Source organism: Amblyomma mixtum, chromosome 9 (assembly GCF_055824585.1).
Source record: "Amblyomma mixtum isolate Tamu chromosome 9, ASM5582458v1, whole genome shotgun sequence".
NCBI classification, from domain to species: domain Eukaryota; kingdom Metazoa; phylum Arthropoda; class Arachnida; order Ixodida; family Ixodidae; genus Amblyomma; species Amblyomma mixtum.
In genome coordinates this window covers 77,039,116-77,062,863 of record NC_143020.1, presented here as the reverse complement: position 1 = coordinate 77,062,863, position 23,748 = coordinate 77,039,116, and the positions used below count along the sequence as shown (strand labels likewise).

General features: G+C 46.0%; 3 pseudogenes; all 3 read right to left on the bottom strand.

The window, feature by feature from the left end:
- Nucleotides 1–3,184: 3,184 nt before the first annotated feature.
- Nucleotides 3,185–4,590, bottom strand: LOC149329789 (uncharacterized; annotated as a pseudogene).
- An 11-nt stretch (nucleotides 4,591–4,601) lies between these two features.
- LOC149329788 (uncharacterized) lies at nucleotides 4,602–5,360 on the bottom strand (annotated as a pseudogene).
- Nucleotides 5,361–12,420: 7,060 nt separating this feature from the next.
- On the bottom strand, nucleotides 12,421–13,598 carry LOC149329787 (uncharacterized; annotated as a pseudogene).
- Nucleotides 13,599–23,748: the final 10,150 nt, after the last annotated feature.

Sequence of the window (23,748 nt, the reverse complement as noted above, 5' to 3'; positions counted from 1 at the left end):
TAAAGAAGAAAAGCTGGCGTGTCTTTCAATGAGAGTTAGTTTTATGCAAATGTTTCCTTTTGGAACATAAATGTTCTTTTTTGGAACATTAGCATTTGGCAGTAGAAGAATCCAGAGACAGATAAAACACTCACATCAGTAATGTCCCCCAAAGGTTCTGCGAATAGAACCGGGCTGCGCGATAGTTGCCACGGTGTCAAGCACATGATACGTACGTTGCACCCACCGCATGTATACAGGCTCTCACCCCACCGCTACGTGCGGTGCATGAGAGATGTTTCGAAGCGGTTGAGACGTCTCACGACCACGCGCCCCGCTCGATGACACCAAAGAATGCACGAAGCAAATGGCAGGATACACACAAGGTGTGGTCCTCCACACCCTGCGTATCGCGAGGCACATGCAGAGGGTGGTCATGTGATCATGAAATGGGGCTACGTGTGGGCGTCGTTGGACACGCGAATCATAGGTATGATGTACAGCCCATTAGTCAAGAAATGCTTTCCAGCCTAGCACAGCTTCCTAAGTTGCTGAGTGCCTACTGTTCTCACAGAGGAAGAAAACATTATTATCGCATAGCGATTTCCCCTACGTCTTTCTTTCTATAATTAGCCAATGCATTGTAGACACCTATCAAGGTGTCGCCAGATACGGAGAAGGACACGGCGCAGCACAAACCAAAAGAGCGGTTTCAGACAACATTAGCAATCCATATATCGCACGCGGCAACGTTCCAAACAGTGAACACTGGAAAAATAATGCCTATTTATTGTGAATGCGGCTACATTTTTTCTGCAGTTGTTTTATACTGCACTAGTGAATTTTTACTAAGAAGATCTTGTCTTGGAAAGATCAGCTCATAAAGCATCATTTAAAAGGTTAAGTTCCTGCGGAGTGAGCGTTTTAACCGGTGGTTCGTTTATTTTAAATTAATGGACACCTTTACAATACCATGTACCATATTATCTTTACGGGAATACCGGTAGTCCGCCTTCGCTCAATGCACGCGCTGATTATTCCCGATGCGGCAGGCGCGTGCGGATCAGCCGGGTACCTGGCGCCATCTGGCATAATGCGATTTACGCATGTGCACTGACCACAAGCACGCACCCGGTACTATGATAACGGTAAGGGTAGCACGGTACACGATATGCCAAAGGGGCCTTATACTGACAGTCAACAGTATCGGTGTGAGCCGAGAAGAGATGGAGGAAGAAATAGAGACCACGAGAAGTTCAGATTCAGCAAGGGTGGTCTTCGTTTCGTCCTTCAAGTGCTGTCTGTTTGGAGTGTTGATTTTAAAATCTGTTTTAATACTTGCGTCTCTCTGTCACGTGCCTCCGACAAATAACGTACGTTGGGGGGCTAAACCTCCGGAGCACTTAATGAAGGCACAGGTTTTCAAAATATTTTCGTTTTTCTCTATCGCAATCATATACACTAAAGAAAACAGCAAAAGAAAGGCATTTTTGAACATAATGCAAACCTCCCATCTTGAAACATTCTTGCTGAAATTGACGGAAAATGTTCCCTAATATAGCATTGGTATTTCAGGAATGAGCCGAATAAAAGAACAACTTATCCGGCGAGAAAAACCGCCTCCAACCCTGAACTATTTTAATGTTTGCAGAGCGCATTTTTGATTTTTAAAACTTGTCTCGTGTTTGTAGAAACACGCTACATGTACAATATCATACTACAAATAAGTACTTTCTTGGATCGCCTTTTGTTTCCAGCATGCCTATGGAACAATTAGAGCCTTGATATTGGCGGTTGAATGTAGAAAAAAAGGCCACTTGTAATTTTGCGATAAAAATAGAATGATGCTTGAGGTTCCATGAAGTGCTTGAAATGAAAAGCAAAGTATTTTTCACCGCTATCTTTAGTCGAAAGACGAAGATTAAACATAAAGATTTGGAAAGCTGCAGCACAATGTCTATAACAGCAGCATAGCGGCCATAGTCCCAAAGAGAAAGGGATAAAATCTTAACCAGAAAGAGATTCAGGCAAGAAGAACCGATCTCATCAAACATTTCAGCTCGTGTTTGAAGGATATATTGAAAGAAGAGAACAGGAAAAATTTGCCTATAAAAGTTGTCACAGAATACGTGAGAAATCTCCTACTTTCTGATGCCATTCCCTTGCTATGTAACTCAGAGGAAGAACTGCCTGTGTGATTTAGGAACTAGTTCGGCAATACAGAAAAATTAGCAGTGTTTGGTATGATGGGAGGTAAATTAATGCAGAGCAATTTATGAGTGCAGAACAGTTCTGACTAGGGGCGAAGCAGTAGATGTGGTAAGTGAAAACGTTTGCCTACAGCAGGGAGTGACCGATGATTTCATTCATGATGGGGAGACAGCCAGAAAAATATTAATCGTGTGGAATTCATTCGGAAAATAGAGAAAGGCAGGGCAAAACTTCACGACCTGCAAAAAGATACAGATGGACACCTAGCGTACAGTAACTTTTACAAATTTAAACAATATAAACTATTATTCACCTTATATTGCCTACAACATGTACAATGACACAAATCAAATATTAGCGAATCTGGTGGTTTGTACGCCGAGAAAAAATTCCGAGGTCAGCCTTAGTGAAAAAGAAATCAGCTGAATACACTCGGAAAACTTCTTTTTAATAAGCAGCCAATGTGATGACTGTTTTTCTTGTTAAACATGCTTTATTCAATTGATCTGAGTATTAAAATTGCAAAAATTGGTTCAATTTATATTCTCCAGGTAATTTTCCCCAAACATTATGTTAAAGCTTTTAGTTATGCCAGCAACAATAATTAATTACTGCCAATCAAAATTGCGGAAAGCTTCGGCACTTATGTAGCTGATGATGTCACCTGTGCAATGAACTGGTATGAATGCAATATAATGAATATTCAAAAAGTAACCCTTGAAAAACTGGACGGAGTAAAAAGGTATCTAATTTCACCATATTTATTTCTAAATAAGCTGCAAATAAACATCAGCTCAGTACAATTTAATTATTCTAGTTCATTGAGCACATATTTATATGCGGGACTAGTGGCCAGAATTTACATTCAAAATAATCATCTGGAAAAAATTATGACAGTTTGCGTAAGATGAGGTGGAGTAAAATCTTGTTCTTGAGAAAGGTGTGAATAAAGATTTTAAAACATGTAAGATATATAAAAACAACTTATACAGTTCTAAAATGCACCAGGCTCATAGCTGTGGCCCACTTGAGATGCAATCTCCGTTTCTTCGTCAGGCTGCCTGTTGCTTCTTCCTATCCCGTTTTGTCACGTCGGTTGATTTGCGTAGAGCCTTCTGCATTCGCTGGCAGTCTCGGGCAATGGAAGCTCTTGTCGTGTAGTACGCTGGTTCAGTGCCGGCCTTCCTCAAGATGTCGGACTGCTTACACTGCCATTATTGAAGTATGCCACAGCACCATACAAGGCGAACAATATTTTAGGGAAGGTTACATACACTTACTTGGGAGCCCGGTGCCATATAAGCCCATTGAAACATTCGTTTGCATTTTCTGTTTTGTCATGTAGACATTTAGAAGTTCGTGTGAACAACTGTGCACTGCTCTCCCTCTGTTCAGCACATTATTCGGAAGCCATCTTTTATGCACATGCTACCCTTGGCCAAGTGATTAAACTCGTTTGCACCCCCTCTAGCTGTTCAGTCCAGGATGAAGGTGAAGTTGAAAGTTTATTAAGGAATCCAAAGTTACAAGCTTATACAGCGAGCGCATCCATGGTACAAGACCGCGGGCAGGACCTCCCATGAAAATAAATTTCAGTAAGCAACAAAATACAAAATACAGAATGCAATAATTAGCGACGCAATAAATAGAGAGATATATCGTGTAATATGAGTTACCGAAATGTTTAAATACAAAAACAAAATGCAGAAGAATGCACACTAAAACACTCACAGATGCCGCGATAGAGAGGATAAATAACAAAAATAAATCATGCATTAGGAACGAAAGGCTTTAATTTCACCTTGAACAAAGAAAGCGTATTATTTCCAAAATGATATGCATGAAAAATCAAAGCACTGTTTCAAAGTTAGTTCTGACCTTAGGTAGTAAAAAGTTGGTTATTACGCAGCGCAAAACGTGTAACGATGTTGCTTATGATCTTGCTGGGAGAAAATATCCTTAGCGGGAGCTGATGATGAAGAGTCTTAATTAATAGGATACCAATGTTCTGAAAATAGAGGGCCGAGATAGGTAGAACGCTTTAAATCTATGAACAAAATGCGTGAGGGTGACATTAGAGGTGATTTAGGTTATGATGCGCATGGCTTGCTTTTTGTAGTTTTACAAAAGGCTAGAGATCAATATGATAGGCGTTACCTCAAGATGAGATACCATAGTTTAAGCGGCTGTGGATTAATGCGTAGTAAAGAGATAATAACGTTTGGATTGGGAAATAACTTCAGACTTTAATTAGTGCGCATAACCCATACGAAATTTTCTTGCACGTTTCTGCTACATGATAAGGCCGTGTCTTGGCTCCTCGTCAGTAGAACTGCGGTGAGCGAGGCTGGCCAGCGTTGCTTGTTTCATTGCCGAAAGGTTTCTCACGTCAGATTTCATTACTACCTGCACTACCAATGGTTTGCATGGCAGGATGTGTGATTTACTTTGCACTCCTAGAATGAAACATATTTTTGGGCTTAACTTGCTCCTAGTTTTGCAAGCCTTGCATGTGCAGGAAAGTACCTCGTCATCAATACGTTTTCCTCTGTCAACAGAAATAAAAGGCACATAAACAATCACAGAAGACTGCCCACGCTTCTGCCGCTTTCCATCAACAGAAACATCGCACTCATAGCTCCCCACCACACGGCGAACTTCTGCAGCAGCATTAACCATCGATCCCGACACTAGTGTTCAAGCCACTGCAGACAGCCGAGACGATATTCTGTCGTAGGTGGAATGACGCGAAAGGGGAGACATGTGCATCACCTTCCAAATAGTTGACGCACCTGCATGCCCCTTTCCTAACTGGCGCGACGCGTAGATCAGTAGAACCTTGTTCTCATTTGCACGCATCACCTTTTTCGATGTGTCAAATGAATACCCGAAGCCACACTCTGCACGCAGCAAAGTACAGATAAAGCGAATCCTGAGCTGAGATTGTTCATCTAGCATCTGTGCTGTAGCCATGCGTTCAGGGCGTGCAGAAAGGAAAGCACACAAGAAAGGATATCGATGTCAACAATCTTCTTTCTTTGTAGTGTAGAATCCGGTAGCAGGGTTTCATACATTTTTGCGATGTTCTCAAGTTTCTTTGCACGCGCTGAAATACTCGCGTCGTGTGTGTATTCCCAGCAAACTTTCGTTTCCGCCTTTTCTGAGGTCATAACTTAGCCATACTTGAAGAAATACCGCCTGAACCCTGTATTTCAGCACATGATGAAGTCGCAACACGCTACTCTGCCACTTCAACAGCGTTTAAACAAAGCAAAAACTAATGTAAACAACAAAAATGGGGAGCGTCAAGCGTGCTCCCTGTGGCCGCTTTAAGAGGTTGCAAAAGAATAATAAATAGATAACCAAACTTAAGACTACCACTAATTGTGGTAGACATAAAAAAATAAAAAGTGTGGTGAATAATATTTATATATAAGATACATTCCCAGTTTCGGAAACCAGTGCAATTTAGTTTCGGCTTCGCAGTACCTGCATAGGGGTAAATAAATTGCAGTAACTCCCAAACTAATCAAGATACGAACATAATTTTTCTGCAACGCGAGGCTGAACGTTTGACCATACATAGAAGGTAAAAAATATGAATTTCCTGCCAGAAAATTAACTTTGAGTGCGGCCTCCCACCTTCCATGGTATTATAAATGAAATTTTGGCCGCTAAAACGAGGTGAACACTTCTCATGCCTAACAATATTGGTCTTACTTCGCAGAGGCCACGGTCAGTGGAGGTGCTTGCAGCGCGAATTATGTCACAGCGGTCGCCGCACCTCAGATACATCCTTCATTGCTAAATGACACTGCTCATCATCTTGCGAAGCTGTAAGTATTGCAGCTTGGTGGAGTGAGAAGCAGGCGGACGGGCCATAGCCAAGTAGATAGTCAGTTATGCGAAAGCACAGAAACTAACTAAAGTGACTTTGCTTTCACGCAATAAGGAGACGATCTCGTCAGTAATGACAGTGACAAGAATATTTTCAATTTTTCACGGTAACACATGATTAAAGGCATCCGATGTGGTGGCTGCGCAGACCAATTAACCCAGAACACAAACAAGCCAATAAATTTCGTATTGCATGGTCTCGGTACGTAACTGATGTGAGTGAGCATGCGTCAGTACCTAAACAGAGTGAAGAGAACTGTGACGTCTTAAAATAACGTGATGACAACTAAATAAAGCTTAACAGTTTGGGAGGCAACCAATAGTTTAGTGACAGAGATGTTGGTAGTGCTAAATAAATACACCTTAGGAAGACAGGTAATGACCGCAGATCCCGACAATATGAGTGAAAGAGCGTAAATAAAAATTGCCTGGGTGCATTTGGCAGCAACTCTTAACTCATTGGTCTCCGCATATCTTTGGCATGGAAGTGCTTAGTATATAATAAATAAATACTTCTATTTTGAGTAAAGTGCAGACTCCAGTGTTATTTATGCAAAGCAGAATAGTCGAGTGTTGCCTTCAGAAAGAGGAAGAGAGGAGAGTTCATTAACGAATTGTAATGACACTGCTGAAATACATATGATTTAAGCGGCATAGGTAGGACGCGTCATGAGCAGAGAAAATGGCCGATGACTTGGGCTGCTAATTTTTTCCTATTCCAAGGAAAATTGTGGAATACTTTTATTGTGGACAAGTATTCATTTGTTGCCAGACTTACTAGTGTGAATTTCTGGACATTGTTCTTTTGTTTGTGTAGCCTTTTTACTTTGCATTGTTTGTGAAATGCCCCTCCTGCTAGGGACAAAGCATTGGCCTGCCGTATGGTTAAATAAATAAATAAATAAATAAATAAATAAATAATAAACAAGCACTAGAAGGCACAGACATTCATTGTTCGAGATGCCTGTGTTTTAATTTACGGAAATGTGATAAAGATCACGTTGACAATCGGTAACCTTCGATTTCTCTATGGCATTTCCCGGTACTGCTAAGTAACCTAGGGATGTAATTGCAAGCATGATTGAGAGCCTAAATACTACTGCTGGCAGATAAAACTGCGAATTAATATGAAGGACACAACCGGAAAGTTCGGCAGTTTTGGAATGGAAGAAATGTCTTCCACTGGTAGCACCATAGTAACCACTGAACTTAAGTGCTTGTTTGGGCTTGTTCAGTGATCATGGTTAAAGAATGGAGAACGAAAAGACAAGGACAAACGAAGAAGTCGACAGGACTGTCGCAGGAAATGGACAGGTTCAGCGCCCATCCTGTCCACTTCTTAGTTTGTCTTTGTCTTTTCGCGTTGCATTCTTTAACCAAAGGCCGGCCGCAGATTGTGCCCATGACAATTTTTAAAGTTGGGACCACAAAGCAGACCATATTTCGTAATTTGACATTTGTGTTCTTCTAGGAGTTTTCGTCAGGGTCAAAAATTACTACGTGAACTAAGATTTTGCAGCAAGTGTTCGGTTTGTGGCAGCCTACTGATTAGAGAAATGCATCTGTTGGCAACTACCACAAGTTCAGCAGAACCAGCACGTGGCGAGATGCTTCAAGCAGTATAGTAGTATGAGCTCAACAAGTAGTATAGTAGTATAAGCTCCGCAAGTAGTATAGTGCATTCGAAAGACAGTCACAAATGGGATGGACACAGCCCATCAGCTAACTTTGCTTTTATCTGTCTTTACCTGTGCTACAGTCAGGAAAATATAAGGAAACAACCATACATGCGCAGTCATAATGCGCATGCGGGAAGCTCACTCCTTGTGTTTTCGTGTCATGCCGCTGCCTTTCTGACCCCAGCCCAGCCTACCAGAAGGGCGCTCTCGTAAGGAAAAGACAGCCAGGGCGAGCAGCAGAGAACAATACACGTATCTCTGCGGCTACTATTGGCAAATGTTCTCTCCACTCGCCTACGCGCGGCAGGCCGGATTGGAAAAGAACGTTCCTAGCACGTGGTATCCAGCGGGAGGCGGGGTGAGGCACCAGGGAGCCCGATTGCCTTTCTTCTGTTCACTTGGGCACTAAAATGACCCGGTCACCAATTGCATGTTGTGCTATATTATTACGGCTGTAATCTCACAGCCGCGGCTTTCTAGCCGGTTCAAAAAGCCAGCGGAAATGCAGAACACAAATCACTTTCTTGGCGCTGTTTGAATAGAGAGGCGCCACTGTGGCATCCAAGGTATCGGAAGCACGGCTGGGGCATGAAAGTGAGACGCACATTATAGAAATGGGGGTCACACTCGAACCTCGCGTACGCAAAACACTTCTTGAGTCAGCGGCTCCAAGATGAATCCAGAGGGAAGGGAACCGTCAACGCAGAGTTCCCCACAGCAACTGTCGACAGCTGTGCCACACTCAAAAACTCAATACCTAGGATCACATCATGCATACATCTCGGAAGCACTGCAAACTGCGTTGCAAAAATGGTTTCGCAAAGGTACACCACAGTGATGCATATTCAAAGAGGCTACAACTCTCCGCCCGCGCCATGAAAGTTAACATTGCGGTCCCAAAGAAACACCTTTGCAGCCTAGCGGATTCTTGACCGACCAATTCATAATAGAGGTAGTTGCAGCCTTATTCACTAAGGGCATTGTGAGCACACCACCCAAAAGCATATAAACCGTGTTTTTGAGCATGACAACGGATGGTGTGATCTCTATACGCAGCGCACAGTCTCCAGCGGCTTCACCTCCAGCGGCCGCGCTGACTAGTTCTCGGCGAAGGTGATGGGGAACGTCGCCGGGGTGACGAGGAACGGCGCGCAGAACAGGAAGGCGGTGCTCAGAAACTTCGTTCGGAAACGGCAGAGTTGCTGCGTTGTTCGTCGGGCAGGGGATAGTCGCTCGAGGTACAGGGCCATCGCCAAGGAGAGTCGTAAGATCGGTTACCTGGCGGAGGAGGATGGGTGGGCCGCTCGTATCGAGGCGCGGCTCCAGTAGCCAGCGATGTGCCCCTCGATACCACTGCGGTGGCACACCAGATGGCTACGACGAGGTCCTTGTTCACTAGAAGACTCTGACTCCCACGCGTGTCTTCAGATCTTCGGGCTGGGCGCCGGAAAGAGCGTTGAGATGGTCGTGAATGATGTGCATAATACGGATCGTAGCGCAATTCGAAGTGAGCCGAGCATGAGCAGTAGAGAGACGGATCACTAGAGCCAGCGAAGCTCGACGTTAGGACGAAGGGGAAGGCATCAATGTGTGCACTATTTACTCAGTCCGGGCATCTCGATGACAACGGACGGAGACCCTTGATAAATGGGAACGTGAGACAGCACGGATGGTGTACATCGTGGATGGAGCTCGAATCGCACAATTTCCTCGCGCGCGTTCTGTCGTATCGTTGATGAGAAATCCGCAAAGCTCTCTTCAGCGCTAAACACAGTACGGACGTTGGCCATCTGCCCAAATTTGGGTGCAATACGACGAGTCCTTAATATCTCGAATGCGCGGACGTGCCGGGCGAGAGAGAGTGAGAGAAAACTTTTGTCTCATCAATACGTTGGTGATCTTCTTAGGTACTTCAGCCACTCCAGGTGGCCGGCAGGTTGAGTCTGTCGGCGACCTCCTGCGCTCTTGCCATGACCCTGGTCTGAAAGCCCGGGTCCGGGCTAGCGAGAAGAGCTTCCGATTTTTCAAGTCTGGGTGATGTGACTATATCAGCCGGAGGCGGATCCTCCGTGCCGTCCCAGACTATGTGGTCTAAGGTGGCAGGCTCGCCGCACAGCGGACAGTACGGATTTACCAAATCTGCAATGATATTGAAATATGTCCACGTGTTTGGCTGCGACCGCGTTTTCAGCCGCCTCCACGTGGTAGGCTGTTCGCGGGAGAGCGAAATATGCGGAGGAAGCAGGCTCGCTCTAAGCTCCCTGTAATAATTTGTTATGGCCTGATGTATTATTAGCGTCTCACCCCTTGGGGAATCAGGGTCCGAGACCCTCTCACCGGCTCGGCTCACGAAACCTCAAACATACTGGTGAGCGGCCTCGTTCCCTGAAACACCCGCATGGGCTGGGACCCACACCAGATCCACTTCCTTCCTATATTTTGGCACCATGCCGAATTACGTCTCACACGGTTATCAGGTCACCTTTTGCGATCAGAAAACTGTAAACGCCTGCTGCAATGCCATTAAAAAGATGTCCCACTTTATCGTCCTCGGTCTTGAGAACATTCGTTGTTTTGAAACGAAAAGCTTCACTGGGCTCGTCAACACCGGGTCTGGCGTGCGCCGTGATCAATTTTAGCCACAGCTGCGTATGGGCGAAACCGAGCGACGTCACGCGAAGCGTAGGTGGCCGCTTCTGTCGCAGCCGCCGTGCGCTGACAGTCGCCGCTTCTCCTCCTCGCCACCGCTTTACCCTTCGCCGCTGCCGCGCGGTCGCCGCCGCCGTCTCAAAAGGAGAAGAAGGGCAAAAAGTTGGGCAAGTTGGTAAACATTCATTGTCGTGTCTGTTCTTTTCCTTTCGTCTCCGTCTTGTCGCGCTTTGGAACCCACCAAAAGGAGGTTTTTTCGCAAGGCGTTGCGAGAACACGTGAGCGACGGCGGCGGCCATAGAAGAGGCGGCCAGCCTCGCCACCGTTTGACCTTTCGCAGCAGCCGTGCGCAGTGCACATTTGAAAGGAGGGGTATATAAGGAGCGGTTGCCCATAGAACTGGCGCAAACACTCGCCATGGAAGGAGAAGAAGAAGCAACAGTCGGACGGCGCAGAAACCACCAATCCAGAAGTGGTAGCTTGGAAGTTGGCTGAAAAGCAGCGAGAGCTTTACGCTTATCCACGCTTAACCTTAGCTATGCCAAAGCCAATTTTTTTTCATAACATGAGGACTTCCGCCATGTGGGTTGTGCAAGTTTCTCCCAGCCACTTAGCGCTGTGTGCACGCGTTTGTTCGTCCCGCTTACGGTGCGCCATGCAGTCGCCAAAACACTGTCGCAATTCGATGACGAAGCGGTCGCAGGTGGCGAGAGAGTCCTCGTAGTTCTCAAACCAGACCAAAGCAGTATGGGCCAGGAAGAAAACCACGTTGGCAAGATGAGCGGCGGCGTCGCACAGGTTATAGCGGCTCTCCCTTTGATACTGGGTCAACCACTCACCGACGTCCTCCCCTGTTGCTCCGGCGAAACTGCGAGGCTCCCGTGGCCTGGCCCATGACTCCCGAGATGGCTGAAAAAGCAGATACGTTTAGTTGTCTTCTCGAGGTGCAGTGCTGCCGAAATGCAGATCAGTTCAGCTGGAGTCTAGCTTTACGGCACTCTGTCAGAATACTGGACAGGCGTTCGAGGTGCGTGGCAAAAGAAGGGGAGAAAACCACAACATCGTGTAGGTAACAGAGGCAGGTAGACCACTTAAATCCTCAAAGAAGAGATTCCATCATTCGTTCAAAGGTAGCCGGCACGTTACAGAGTCCGAACGGCATGCCTTTAAACTGGTATAAGCCATGAGGCGTCACGAAGGCGGTCTTTTCGCGGTCCTTTTCATCAACGGCACTTTGCCAGTACCCTGATCCAAAATCAATTGAGGAGAAATGTTTGGTGCCGTGGAGGCAATATAATGTCTCATCCATCCTCAGAAGAGGATATACGTCTTTTTGTGGTATGGTTGAGGTGCCGATAATCAACGCAGAAGCGCCAGCTGCCGTCCTTCTTTTTTACCAGGACGACTGGTGAAGCCCAAGGGCTTACGAAGGCTCGTTGATGTCTTTTGCGAGCACCTTGTCACCACTTGATTTATGACGGTGCGTTCGGCGCTGAAGACTGGGTACGGACCTTTGTGGAGAGGGGCGGCATCACAGGTGTTTATGCGACGCGTCACCACAGAGGTACGAGCCAAAACACGGGTACCAAAGTCGAAGATGTCGCGACAAGATGAGAAGAGGCACCCAAGATCGTAAGCTTGTATCGGCGCTAGGTCAGAAGTCACCATGCCGGCGTAGTCGTCTGCTGGTTTTGCTGTTCACGTAGCCGCAGGAAACCGGCTTTGATGAGTGAAAGGTAAGAAGCAGTCCACTACTGATATGACACATTTGGCAGCAGGGCACAGCGTGGCGAGTGAGGTGCCTTTCGGGAGCGCTTGGGTGGACGAGCCAAAGTTCAGGACCGGAATGTACGCTCGGTTTGCCGAGATTATAAAGACAGTGTGCGCAAGCGCAATGCTTCGCGTGAGGGCGAGGTCAAGTTCTGGAGTGACTACGTAGCACCATCGGGGACAGAGCGAACAGATGAGAAAGAAATGTAACTTGCGGCTTGAGGAAGTAGACGGACTAAGTCGACAGCACAAAGGCGAGGTATAAGTGGGGACGGCAACTCAGCAGAAAGCGCAAGGTCAAGCTGAACAACTCTGGCGGCGCAGCTGATGAGGGCTGAATGCTCGGACAGGAAGACGAGGCCAAGAATGACTTCATGAGGGCGATGGTCCAGAACAGAGAATGGAACAGATGTATGGCGGTATGGCGGATGCATGGGCGACGCAGGGGGGAAGGGGTGCGGCTGTAGCGGGGAATCTGGCCGTCGACGATAGCACTGTGCTGGGCTGGAGGGGGCGTGGAGTGGCTCGGCTGTTCGTCGTTGCGGGCAGAACTTAGAGGACTGTATGTGCTATGACGGGACCCATAATTGCGACAGTAACGGGAGATGTGGCCAATGCGGTGGAAGAGGAAACAAATGGACCTCTGGTCGGTTGTCCGCCAGTCGTTAGGGTTTCGTCGATGTGAAGTGAAGTACGAAGTTTTTCCAGAATCAATCGCAGTGATTTCGGGTGGTGCTGAAGGACGTACGGGGCTAATGGGCTGGAAACCAAGGTTTGCAAGCTCTTGACGGACGACAGCTTGTACTAGAGAGAGGGTGGGCAAGTGATTGTCGCCATCACGTAGATTAAGGGGGGCAGGGGACATAGCTTCCAGTTTGCGTCAAATGATGCGGGTCATATTTCTGGAGACACTGGAGTTTCCCGGTTCCGCAAGTCTTCACATGAGGAATTCGAAGCCGTGTTGGGGAGGCATGTATACGGCTGGCTAATACGCCTGCTTTAGGCTTCCTCGAAGCGACGGAATTCCTAAATAATGCCGTCGAGTGTAGTGCAGTTCTTGTATACGAGCAAGTTGAAGGCATCGTCGACGATCCCCCTCAGCACGCGGCTCACTTTGTCAGATTCGGACATGTTGGGGTCAATTTTGTGACAGAGGGCCAACACCTCCTGTGTGTACGAAACATAGGACTCTGTAGAAGTTAGAGCCCGGCAGGAGAGGTCCCTCTTAGCGGCAGGCGTTCGGCTGAGCGGCCGTCCAAACAGTTCGCGCAGTTTCTGCTTGCACACGTCCCAGCCGGTCAAATAATCTTCGTGGATTTCGTACCAAACTCGGATGGTGTCTTTTAGATAGATGACAATTGCGACCATAAGGGCGGGATCCCAGCGGTTGTAGGTACTCACGCGCTCGTACATGTGAATCCAGTCGTCGACGTCAACGTTGTCGGTGCCAGAAAATGTCCCAGGGTCCCGAGGGGGAGAAAGAACGAGCGATGGAATGAACGATGCTGATGTTTTGTTGGGAGGCGTCTTGGGTCATAATTAGCGAAGGCAGCTGGCGGCCGCTGCACAGCTCCGTCGTCGATAGACGTAGCGGAAATCCGCACCTCCACTAAATATGTTGCGGGAAATAATATAATGTCAGATAGAAGGGAACAGCTGTTGTTGCTAGCCGTTGAAAAAATGGCACATACCGAAACTGGGGGATCGGCCAAGAATCGGGAGGCAAAGACTTGTACATGCTAAAGGCAAAAGAAAAGCACACGGGAGAGCAACACCGGGGGAGTCTACTACAAGGAGGGCAGGGAGTGAAAAAAGATATTAAGGCGGAAGCCTTTAATGCCTCATCGTTGTAAGCAGGAGTTGTCGACAGAAAATGTCACGCTTTTCAATTGGTCGAAATGCTCGTGACGTCACAGTGCGCGAATTTCAAATGGGGGCAATGATACTTTGGCTAGTAACCATGCAACCAATCAAAGGGATCGTTTAGTGATGCTCCAACTAAGTTGGACTGAGTTTAGTTAATTGCTTAATTAATCAATTAGCCTAATTAAGATAGAGGAGAATGAAGAGGTCAGAAGAAAGAGGAAAAGAAAAGAAAGACGCGCGCCGCAGCGACAACAGCGTCCGCGGAAGAAGACGCTGCTAAAAAAAAAACAGATAAGTACGAAGCCGCGTTCGCTCCACCACCACGCACTTCCCCACTCAGTTCGTTGTTGTTGTTGTCGTGACTGAGAGAAGGATGAAAAGGAAATTGCACGGGCCTGCTACTGGCTCTAGCCAAGCCACCACCGCTGCCAACGTGCAGATAGAGGAGAGGTAAGAGATCAGAGGAAAGAGAAAAAGGCAAGAAAAGACGCGCGTCGCAACAACAACTGCGTCCGCCGGAGCGGACGCTGCTGAAAAAATCAGATAAGCGGCCGAAGCCGCGCTCGCCGACGCGAGATCAGATACTACTCAGTTAGACGTTGCTCGTTTCATATACGTTGTGTCGAACATCCTAGACAGTTCCAACAATTGGCAGGTGAATGACAGAACACGATGGATAGAAATACAATAATATAAATATGAAATAGCCTAATCAACCTTTCTAGTTAGACCGCATAAATCAATAAAACCGAGAACGAAATTGGTCGAGTTGGGGAATCGAACCAGGGTCTCCGGAGTGCGATACGAGCACGCTAGCCACTCCGTAATGCCAACTGAATGGTTTGGAATGAACAAAGGCGCGTCTAGCTAATACGGCGTCTTCGTTCACTCCCATCTTCCCCTTTTCCGTTACGGCGAGGTGCAGGCGTCCACCCAGATATGCGAGAGAGATACATTTCCTTTCCTCAAAAAATAAATTTACCGTCCAGCAAGGCGTACAGCCGAATTGGCGCTGGCGTTCTGTGGACTCCCTGGCAGCGTTGCAAGACGCTGTAGCGTTCCACTCTTACAGGCGAAGCTTAACATGTTAACCACACATCAGTAGCACAGGCAGGCAGCAAATGGACGCGTCATTCGCTGGCAGCACTTGAATCATCATTCACAACCACATTCGTGACAGAATGCTGTACTAAGGCTTTCGCCTTGCACCACTTTAGTCGCCAAAGTGACTCCTAATTTTAGTTTGGATTGAAAACAGAGAAAGAGAAAAAATCAAGTGAATTTTCTAAAATATAACATAGCATAGAAAAGAAAATACTGTAAGCTTTAGTAAGCCAGAGAAAGAGAAAAAAAAATGAAGTAAATTATTGAAAATATAATAAAGCATAGAAAATAAAATACTGTAAGCTTTAGCAAGGCAGTCGATGAGATTCCAGGAAGAAATTTTGAACAGCGTCACAAACAAACCTGTGGCTAAACCCAAGTGCATCCGCGCCAAATGATAGCAAGAGTGGGCAGCTAAAACTAAAGCCGAGATGCTCTAAGGGCAACTCCAGCCGTCTTCTACTCAAAGAGGTGAAACGACGAAAATGGAGCCAAAAATGATCGGCAGATTCAGACTCACGTCAAAATGCACAGAGGGGATATAGCGCTCAGTCAGACCTGTGCAGATAGAAATTTAGATGGGGGATACGGTAGCGCTACCTCGTCAGAGATAATTCTAGCTGCCGAGATCGACAAATTTTCCTGCTCCAGGAATATCGCAGATTCTGATACTGCGCCGATGTTAAAAGTTTTGTGTCTTGCGCGCTTAATAACGCTCGTCGCCGGAACCTAGATGCTATGATATACGCTGCAGCCGAGATGATGGGCCACACGGGGCCGCCTAGGGAAGCCTTTGCAAGGTTATCCGTGATCTCATTTACTGTCACGTTGCTGTGACCGGGGACCCATATCAAATGAACAAGGCTCAAATGCTAAGGAAGAAGCGATAAAAAAGTGCTTAAAGAGGGAAAGTCAACGTGCGATGCGAGGGACGAACACAAAGATAAAGAATCGGTAAGGACTGCCACTGCAGTAATAGAAGGACCTAGCTCGCGCAGAGCAAGAACTGCTGCCAGACACTCTGCACCGAGAACACAGCAAAAACTTCATTGTCGTCTTCCTCTCCTCCCACTCGTTCCATCGCTCATTGTTGTCGTCTTCTACCCGCTTCAATATTTTTGAGAAAAGTGAATGGATCAAGTGCATCTCTCTACTCGGGGGACCACTTCAACCACACAATGAAAAAAGGCTTGAAGTCGAGTGAAAACATTATTGAACAGGTGCCGCAGTAAAGGGCTCCAGAACATGTCGTAAAAATATATCTTCAGAATATATATTTAAGCTGCACTGACATTAGAAAGGGCATCCTTATGGCTTCGCCTCCACCCAAACGCAGACGCTGTGAGCAGGGTTATTCCTGGGTCCTCGGGAGCAGCAGCTGGTCCTACTAACCAGTGAACAATCGCAGCTGGTACCACTCTGTTCAGTGAGCCACCATGGCTGTTTCACATGAAGTAGGGAGTGAAAGAGAGGCGGACACATTGCTGTGGAGGCGCCTGTAAAAATCTTACCATCTGAGTCTCTTTAACGGGCAATTTTACAGCGAGGACACGAGTGTCTTGTGTTTCGCATTTCATCGGGCTCAGCAGCGTAGCTCTCTTACCATTGAGCCAGGGCGTCGGGTACGGAATTCTTCGAACGAAGCTCAGTATACTAGCACCAAAATATCTTTACGGAAAGCTACATTTTCACATTCGGAGGTATTCGGGGGTTCAATATTTCGCCCAGGCATCGAAATATTTATTCAGACATCGAACTCTTTTTTCTAATCAATGTTTAAAAGGGATGCTAGCATCTATCCACCCCAAAAGGCACGGGAAAGTGGAGGAGGCTCCGTGTCCGTATGCGAATCACGCTAAGTGCGAGGCGGGTGCCTAAAATGCAGTTCTGCTTTAAAAATCAGAAAAAAAAAACATATAATTGGATTCAAATCGGCGCTGAAGAGGCTCCTAAGGATAGGAAAATATACGGATAAATTTATGTGGCAATAATTAGTGACAATGCGATAAAAACAATAGATGAATTTAAATCGCGCGGCATAGCCTCGTAAGGATAGGAAAATATACGGATAAATTTGTGACAGTAACCGAGTATATGTGTATTATGGACTAAATTTCGTCCTAGCGTTTCAGCGGAAGTAAATGAATGGAGGCAGGGCATCGAATTCGAAGATAAAAAGAATGAATTGTCTAATAGTTCAAGATAGTAGAAGAGAATGCACGTGCAACATGGCCTGACGCTTGGAGCACTTAGCCAGACACCGATGTAACAGTGCGCTGGGCGACAAAGCTGCTGCTGATGTAAAATATGGCGCTGCGTTAACGTTGACTGACTGAGGCCTATCTCCTGCCATAAGTTTACCTCGCTGGAGATTACTTCTTGTAATCCTCATGGCCCCTGTACGATCGCTGAGCAAATCTTTTTTCAATTTCAGGAATTTTATGTTCAACATTTCGACGCATAAATAGTACCGTACCGGCGGCACCAAAAGAAGACGTTATTTTTGCATTGTGACTAGAGTAATGGGGCTGGTAGGAAGGCTTAAAGAAATCTTCGTGAAAATGTGTATTTAATCAATTAGTCCCCAGAAGAAGAACAGTGGAAGGCGGCCATAGGCCACAGGAGTCACGCAATGGCTGTCAAAAGGGGACTGCAGTCCCTCCTACGACCGTTAATATTCAAGACGAATCGCAACTTTTGAGATTAAACTCCCAAACACCGACGACAATGCCATAAGCTGTAGAAATCGCCGCGCGTGATCATGATTGTTCCTTGCCCTCATGTAGCGTCTCGTATAGCATGCAAAAGTTATGTCCACATGTCTCCACTCACGACTGCAAACCTGTATTATTGCGAAAACACTAATAGATGTTTTCCTCATGTATGTACCGTTTACTAATGAAATCACTAATAAATGTAAGTAATAGGGCTTTCACACTAATACGTAAGTATTAGTGCGAAAACACTAAGGCGTACGTTCAGAGCCTAGCAAGAGGGTCTCTTGCATGTATGCGCCAAATAAGTGTCTAGCACGAGCGCTCCATCCCGCGGCCCTGCTACTCATTGTCGTCTGCTACGCAGCACTAATCCTGTTATTCTCGCCCGAGCAAAATCGACTTTTGCGCGTCCGCTGAAAAAGGCAACAAATTGAATCTTTAAACATGTGTGCGCTTCAGTTAGGTTATTCATGCATATAAAATAAATAAAAACAATCTTCGCAAAACAAAGAGCCCGTGCTTTCACACCAAACCGAATCTTCTAAAACATTCTTTTTCATTTTTTTATCTGAAACGCATTCTACAGCAATGAGTTTAATTTTTTGAGGTTGAAGGTGTAATTGCGCTTGGTTTCTTCAATGTGCATATCCCCGCTTAGTGTTTATGGACCTTAAAGCGCGCGTGATGTCGCCCAATATACTCAAAAGTTTTGAGACTGAAATCCAAATCACTTTAACGAAACCGATTAAGATAATCATTTACTGGAACATTTATTACGTGGTACACGCTTTTAGAGCCGAGAACAATTTGAAAAGGCAGAAAATTGTAGGTTAAACTGTCACCAAAATTTACGCGTTTTTCTCCTTTACATTTTCATTTCCTACACCATGTCTTTTTTTTTTTCTGTCCACAGAATTGCTGGAAGTAAATGCCTGGAAAAGAGTTCCTGAGCAAGTGACACAAGAAGCTGCATATTTGGAAGGCGGTGCTTTTATTCCCAACTGAAAGAATTTGGAGTTGATAAGGAAGATTCCCGCAAAATATTAAAACTTTTAGCTCGCCTATGATCGTTGGTTTATTTACCGTAGTGTCGCTATTGTTGTCAAAGCATCGAAATAAATACCAATCATTAACTCATTTTAGTGACAACTGTATGTTTAAAAATAATAACTGCATACTTCCTGTATGCCGAGGCGAATACAAGACGTCTTACTTAGCATTTTCCAAGTATTTTAAAAATAGGCATTTTCTGTGAGAAGAGCACTTTTTTCGTCTTAGCGCTGTCAGCGGTGCAATGCATCAGAACACACCAAAGTGCCAAATATGAAACTGCGCTTGGGTGGACGTCAATGAGTAATTCCTCTCTTATTACAAATCTACTCCATCTTGGGGGAGCCCCCTAGACATTTAACCAACTAATATTGAATAGTTAAAGGTACGGATATCCCAGTTAGGCTCCTTATTTTCTGTACGCGTGTAGCCCACCGTAATATCCCTATCAGTTTTTAGGATTTTGAAAACACGTTTGCCCTCGCCGCTGTAACCTAACAAATTTTGGCTCTTCGACGTGTTCAGTGCACTGACTTTGGCTGCAAGCGTGTCGAAAGCTAGCTTAGCAGTGCCGTTCGAGGAATTAGTCGATATTAAAGTGCATGTCATAGGGCTTAGTGAGGTTAGGAGGACAGATGAGGCGTATACAATAGTAAAGGGGGGGGGGGGGGCACCTATTGTGCTATCGGGGATTACCCTGATGACGATGATATGTCGAAATCGGATGTATTTTGGCGCGAAGTAGCTAAAATTAGTTCGGCACTGCGCCAATGGTAACTGCTTTTTTGGCGGTCTAAAAACTTGTATGGTTACAACTTACGGTAGAGTACATGCCTCTTAATAGTTACGGAGACTAACGGTAAGAGTTAAACAGTTGACTGTTCAATATTAGTTAACCACCCTGGTAGTTGCTCGTCTTACGTATATTCCAATGTACTACACCGCTGGCATTGTTTAATCAAAAAGGGGGTCAACTAGTTCAAAAAGCCTATGATGAAGAACATTTCAAACTGTTAGGTGAAACACCGTATATAATTCATAATTTGATCTACTTTGAGAACAGATATCAGTAAAATAACTGGCAGTTTTCTGCTCTCACCTTGACACAGTGCAGGGTGTGGTTCTGCTTGGTAAGGTGCGACGTAGTTATGACAGCATGCTCATGCGTTGTATTGGAGTAGGTCTGAAGATAGAACAAACAAAATTTTCTTTAAGAAGCCCACCATCTAGTTTTCGGTTAAATGCAAATTGGAGAAATTCATCTCAATGTTGAGAAATAAAAATTGAATCAATCAATCAATCAATCAATATCGCAGCAGTTCACATATTTGCTTCTATAAGTACTATCACGACAGTTCTGATGCAATGAACGATGATCTCATCGGCTTCTTTAGGAGTGTACAAAAGAAGTAGGCGGTAGGTTAGTTGGAATACCGGCTATTTCTCAAAGAAAAGCGAGATCTCGTTAAGAAACGGCGAAACATTAAAGTGTCTAACCCCAGAATGTGAATATAACTCGCCGAACTGTGAGCGCTAATCAGTAGCCCTATGTAAATCGAGATAAGGGAGTATAATATTTAGAGGATCCAGAATGCACTAAACAACTTAAGCAGCCACCAAGCGATGAAGACGCAGTTAGCCATAGGCAGAAGTCCGATGTAGGCGCCAACAGGACAGGAGGCGACGTCATTTCCTCCCAACAGGCAGCTTTTGAGCCTCACTTGAGGTTATACCTGTACGTGACACCGAGACATTGTTTTCATGATTAGTTTGAAGGGAAGAGTATTGGGATGTAAATAATATGCCTCCATCAGGTCATCATAGCCAGGACGCCGTTAGAAAACGCATTGTGCCTTTGGGTCGACTATTTTCTCTTATTGCCGATATTTCATTTAATTTTATTTTTTCTCTCACGCAATCTACTCAATGCCCAAGCTTATACGGTTATAATCAAGCATGCCAAGGAAATCCTTAGAGAAGTGCGTTTGGATACCCTCGGCCAGGAAAAGGAAACCAACCAAGACAACTGTATATAATGCGCGCGGGCGGGACGTTGCACGAATAAAGGCGGCTTTATTACACCATTGCGGATATAGAACGTTTGCCAATTAACCTTACTTGTACCAGCTCCAGCCACTTTACCTCCGCCAACTTCCTAATCTCCTATCTCCACCTGGCTTCCAGCTACCGCTTGTTATGCTTGCCTTCTCTTAGAATCCACTGCGTTACCTTCAAAGACCATCAGTTATATTGTCTCTGCATTGCATGCCCTGCTGATGCCAATTTCTTCCTGATTTCGAATAGGAGGCCACAATGTAACTTTTGTTACCTTGTCTATTCACTTCTTTTCATATCTCTTAAAGTTGCAACCTCCATTTTCCCTCGCATGGCACGCTGCGCGGTCCTCAACTGAGTCCCAACCCTTTCAGTTAAATTCAACATTGTCGCCACAAAAGTAAGTACCGGTAAGATAGAGCTGGCGTATACTTATTTCTTGACGTCGGTTAAGTGCCAATAACGATCTCAGAGTGCCTTGTGTATACCACCCCATTTTCATTCTCCTTGTTATTTCAGTCACGTCGTCCGGATCTGAGGTCAGTACCTGCCATTAGTGCATTCATTCTCTTACCACTTTTAGCGCTTGGTTCACCATCGTTAACAGCTCATTCCTTGGGAGACTGCTGATTATTTTTCAGTTTTCTAGAGAAAGTCATTCTTATATCTATGGTTCTGTTTTCCCTCTCTTGGTCATTGACCGGGCTTTGCAAGTTGTGTCCAGAGATATTAAGCGAGAAAACTTCATAAGTTAACTGCAAATTCCTAAGGTACTCGTCATTAATTTTTATTCCCGTAGTGATGCAGGGTTGGTCTAACGTTCCCTGGCCACATGATCTGTTTTCAACGCTATTTAAATTACCTACCATCCATCGAGTTTCCTACCGTGGTAAATTTCCTACAACTTCTTTTTAACTTGTCAACTCAACTGAGATTATACCTTAAATGAAACATTTAAACAGATTTAATGTAGCCAGTAAAAATACTAGGAGTCAATAGAAGAATTTTTGATTTGGGGCGTTAGAAAATGTTTTTTCAAGAGCTACAATTTTTTCGCTGGTGAGGAGGGAATGCGTGCTTCGGCTGCGTAGCTTTTGCTGAATAGCTGTGAAAGGACAAAATACACAGTCTGAAAATAGCAGCAATGCTACCAGAGGTCGAGAACCACTCTTGTAGCGGCTTTTCGGAGTACGGTGGAGTCACTACCTTCCCAACGTCACATTTCAGGACCACGACGAGATGGCGTCTTAAGCCCTACTTGTATCTCGAGTCTGAAATGCCACCGTTTGTTCAGGGTTTCCAGCGAACTCTTAATTTGAAGCAAAGACCATTGCTGCAAAAAATGACACGCCTCCTCCTGCTAACGTACAGCGCCAAACATTCCCCTGAGTATCTGCATTGCCTATATCGCTCGATGCCAATAGCGAGACTGGGTTCTTAGAAACAGAATTTCTGGCCTGAAAACCCGCACCAAAGTGCTAAACACTGGTTTCTAGGAAAATGTTTGTATCCTAGATGAGCAGCCTTCCTTCCGTACTTTCGTAGCTCCTGATGTGATGTATGTGACAGGCACATAAAAAGCGCCAGCATCTCTGAGCCCTTTAAGCTTTGCTTTGTTCGTAAAGTTCATTTCGTAGGTTCTGTTGAATGGTACATAAAAGCGCATTGTTCCGGCCTAAGTTGTTTAGCCAACTGCGCCTAGGTTCCCAGGAGCAGATAGCCCTGGTAAAAGTTAATCTGCAAAAAACTACTCGGCCACACATGATCAAAAAACGTTCACCAGAAGGTGTATCTTTACTGAATACAGAGGAACGCGGGCGTTCGCATGTGGACGGACGCACTCCACATCGGCTCCGTGTCTTTTCGAAGATTCCGACCGAATTTTCACGTGGGCCACCGAAACTTTTCGGCTACATCGACGGATAACGTCACCTGGACCACGGCGACACCACTCTTGAGCCGGTAGGCCCATTTTTTGGACTTTTATCGGACTTTTGAGTGGCCACCTGCGGCCGGGAGCGCTGAGCCTAGCGTAGGCCTAGCGCGCTCCCGGGGCGGGCCCGTGCGGTGCTTGCGTGTCTAGACATCGGCCAGCATGGAACCCCGGGACGCTGACGACCCTATCATGAATGAACCTACCCGGACCTCGGCCCAAGGTTCGGCGAATATTGAAGGTACGGGGGAATCTCCTGCCGCGTCGCCGGTCAATGCGAGCCCCGGACTCGGGGACGCAGTGACCGAGGCCATGGAGACCTCGCCACCGCAGCGGGACGACGGGGCCGACATCGACCCACTGCAAGACGAAGACATGGATCGTTGGGAGCTTGTTTCTTACAAACGGCGCCTAAAAAGGAAAGGCTCGAAGAAAGGCTCGAAGGGGCCAGGCGATCCCCGGGAAGAAGCAAACAAGATAGCGCCGACAGCCGCAGCTGGTGGAGCAGAGACGCAAGCGAGTGGCGTGCCGCGCTTTACATTAAAACCACATCTGGCGGGAGCGCAGCGGCAGATAAGGCCACGTCCGCCGCCGCTACCGAAGGATGATATCAAGATCATTTATCGCCCCAAGGGAGGCCTAAAAATCAGCGAAATCCGTGTCGACCAGGCAACGCAAGCCCTCGTCGCGGCCAGCGGAGGAAAGATCAAGGAAGAAGACTTCATCATGAGACTCCGGCCCGGATCGAACATCATGATTGCGAGCACGCCCGACCTGGACATCGGCGACGTGCTCAGGAAGATCGAAAAGCTCACGATCAATGACCAGACGTATGCGA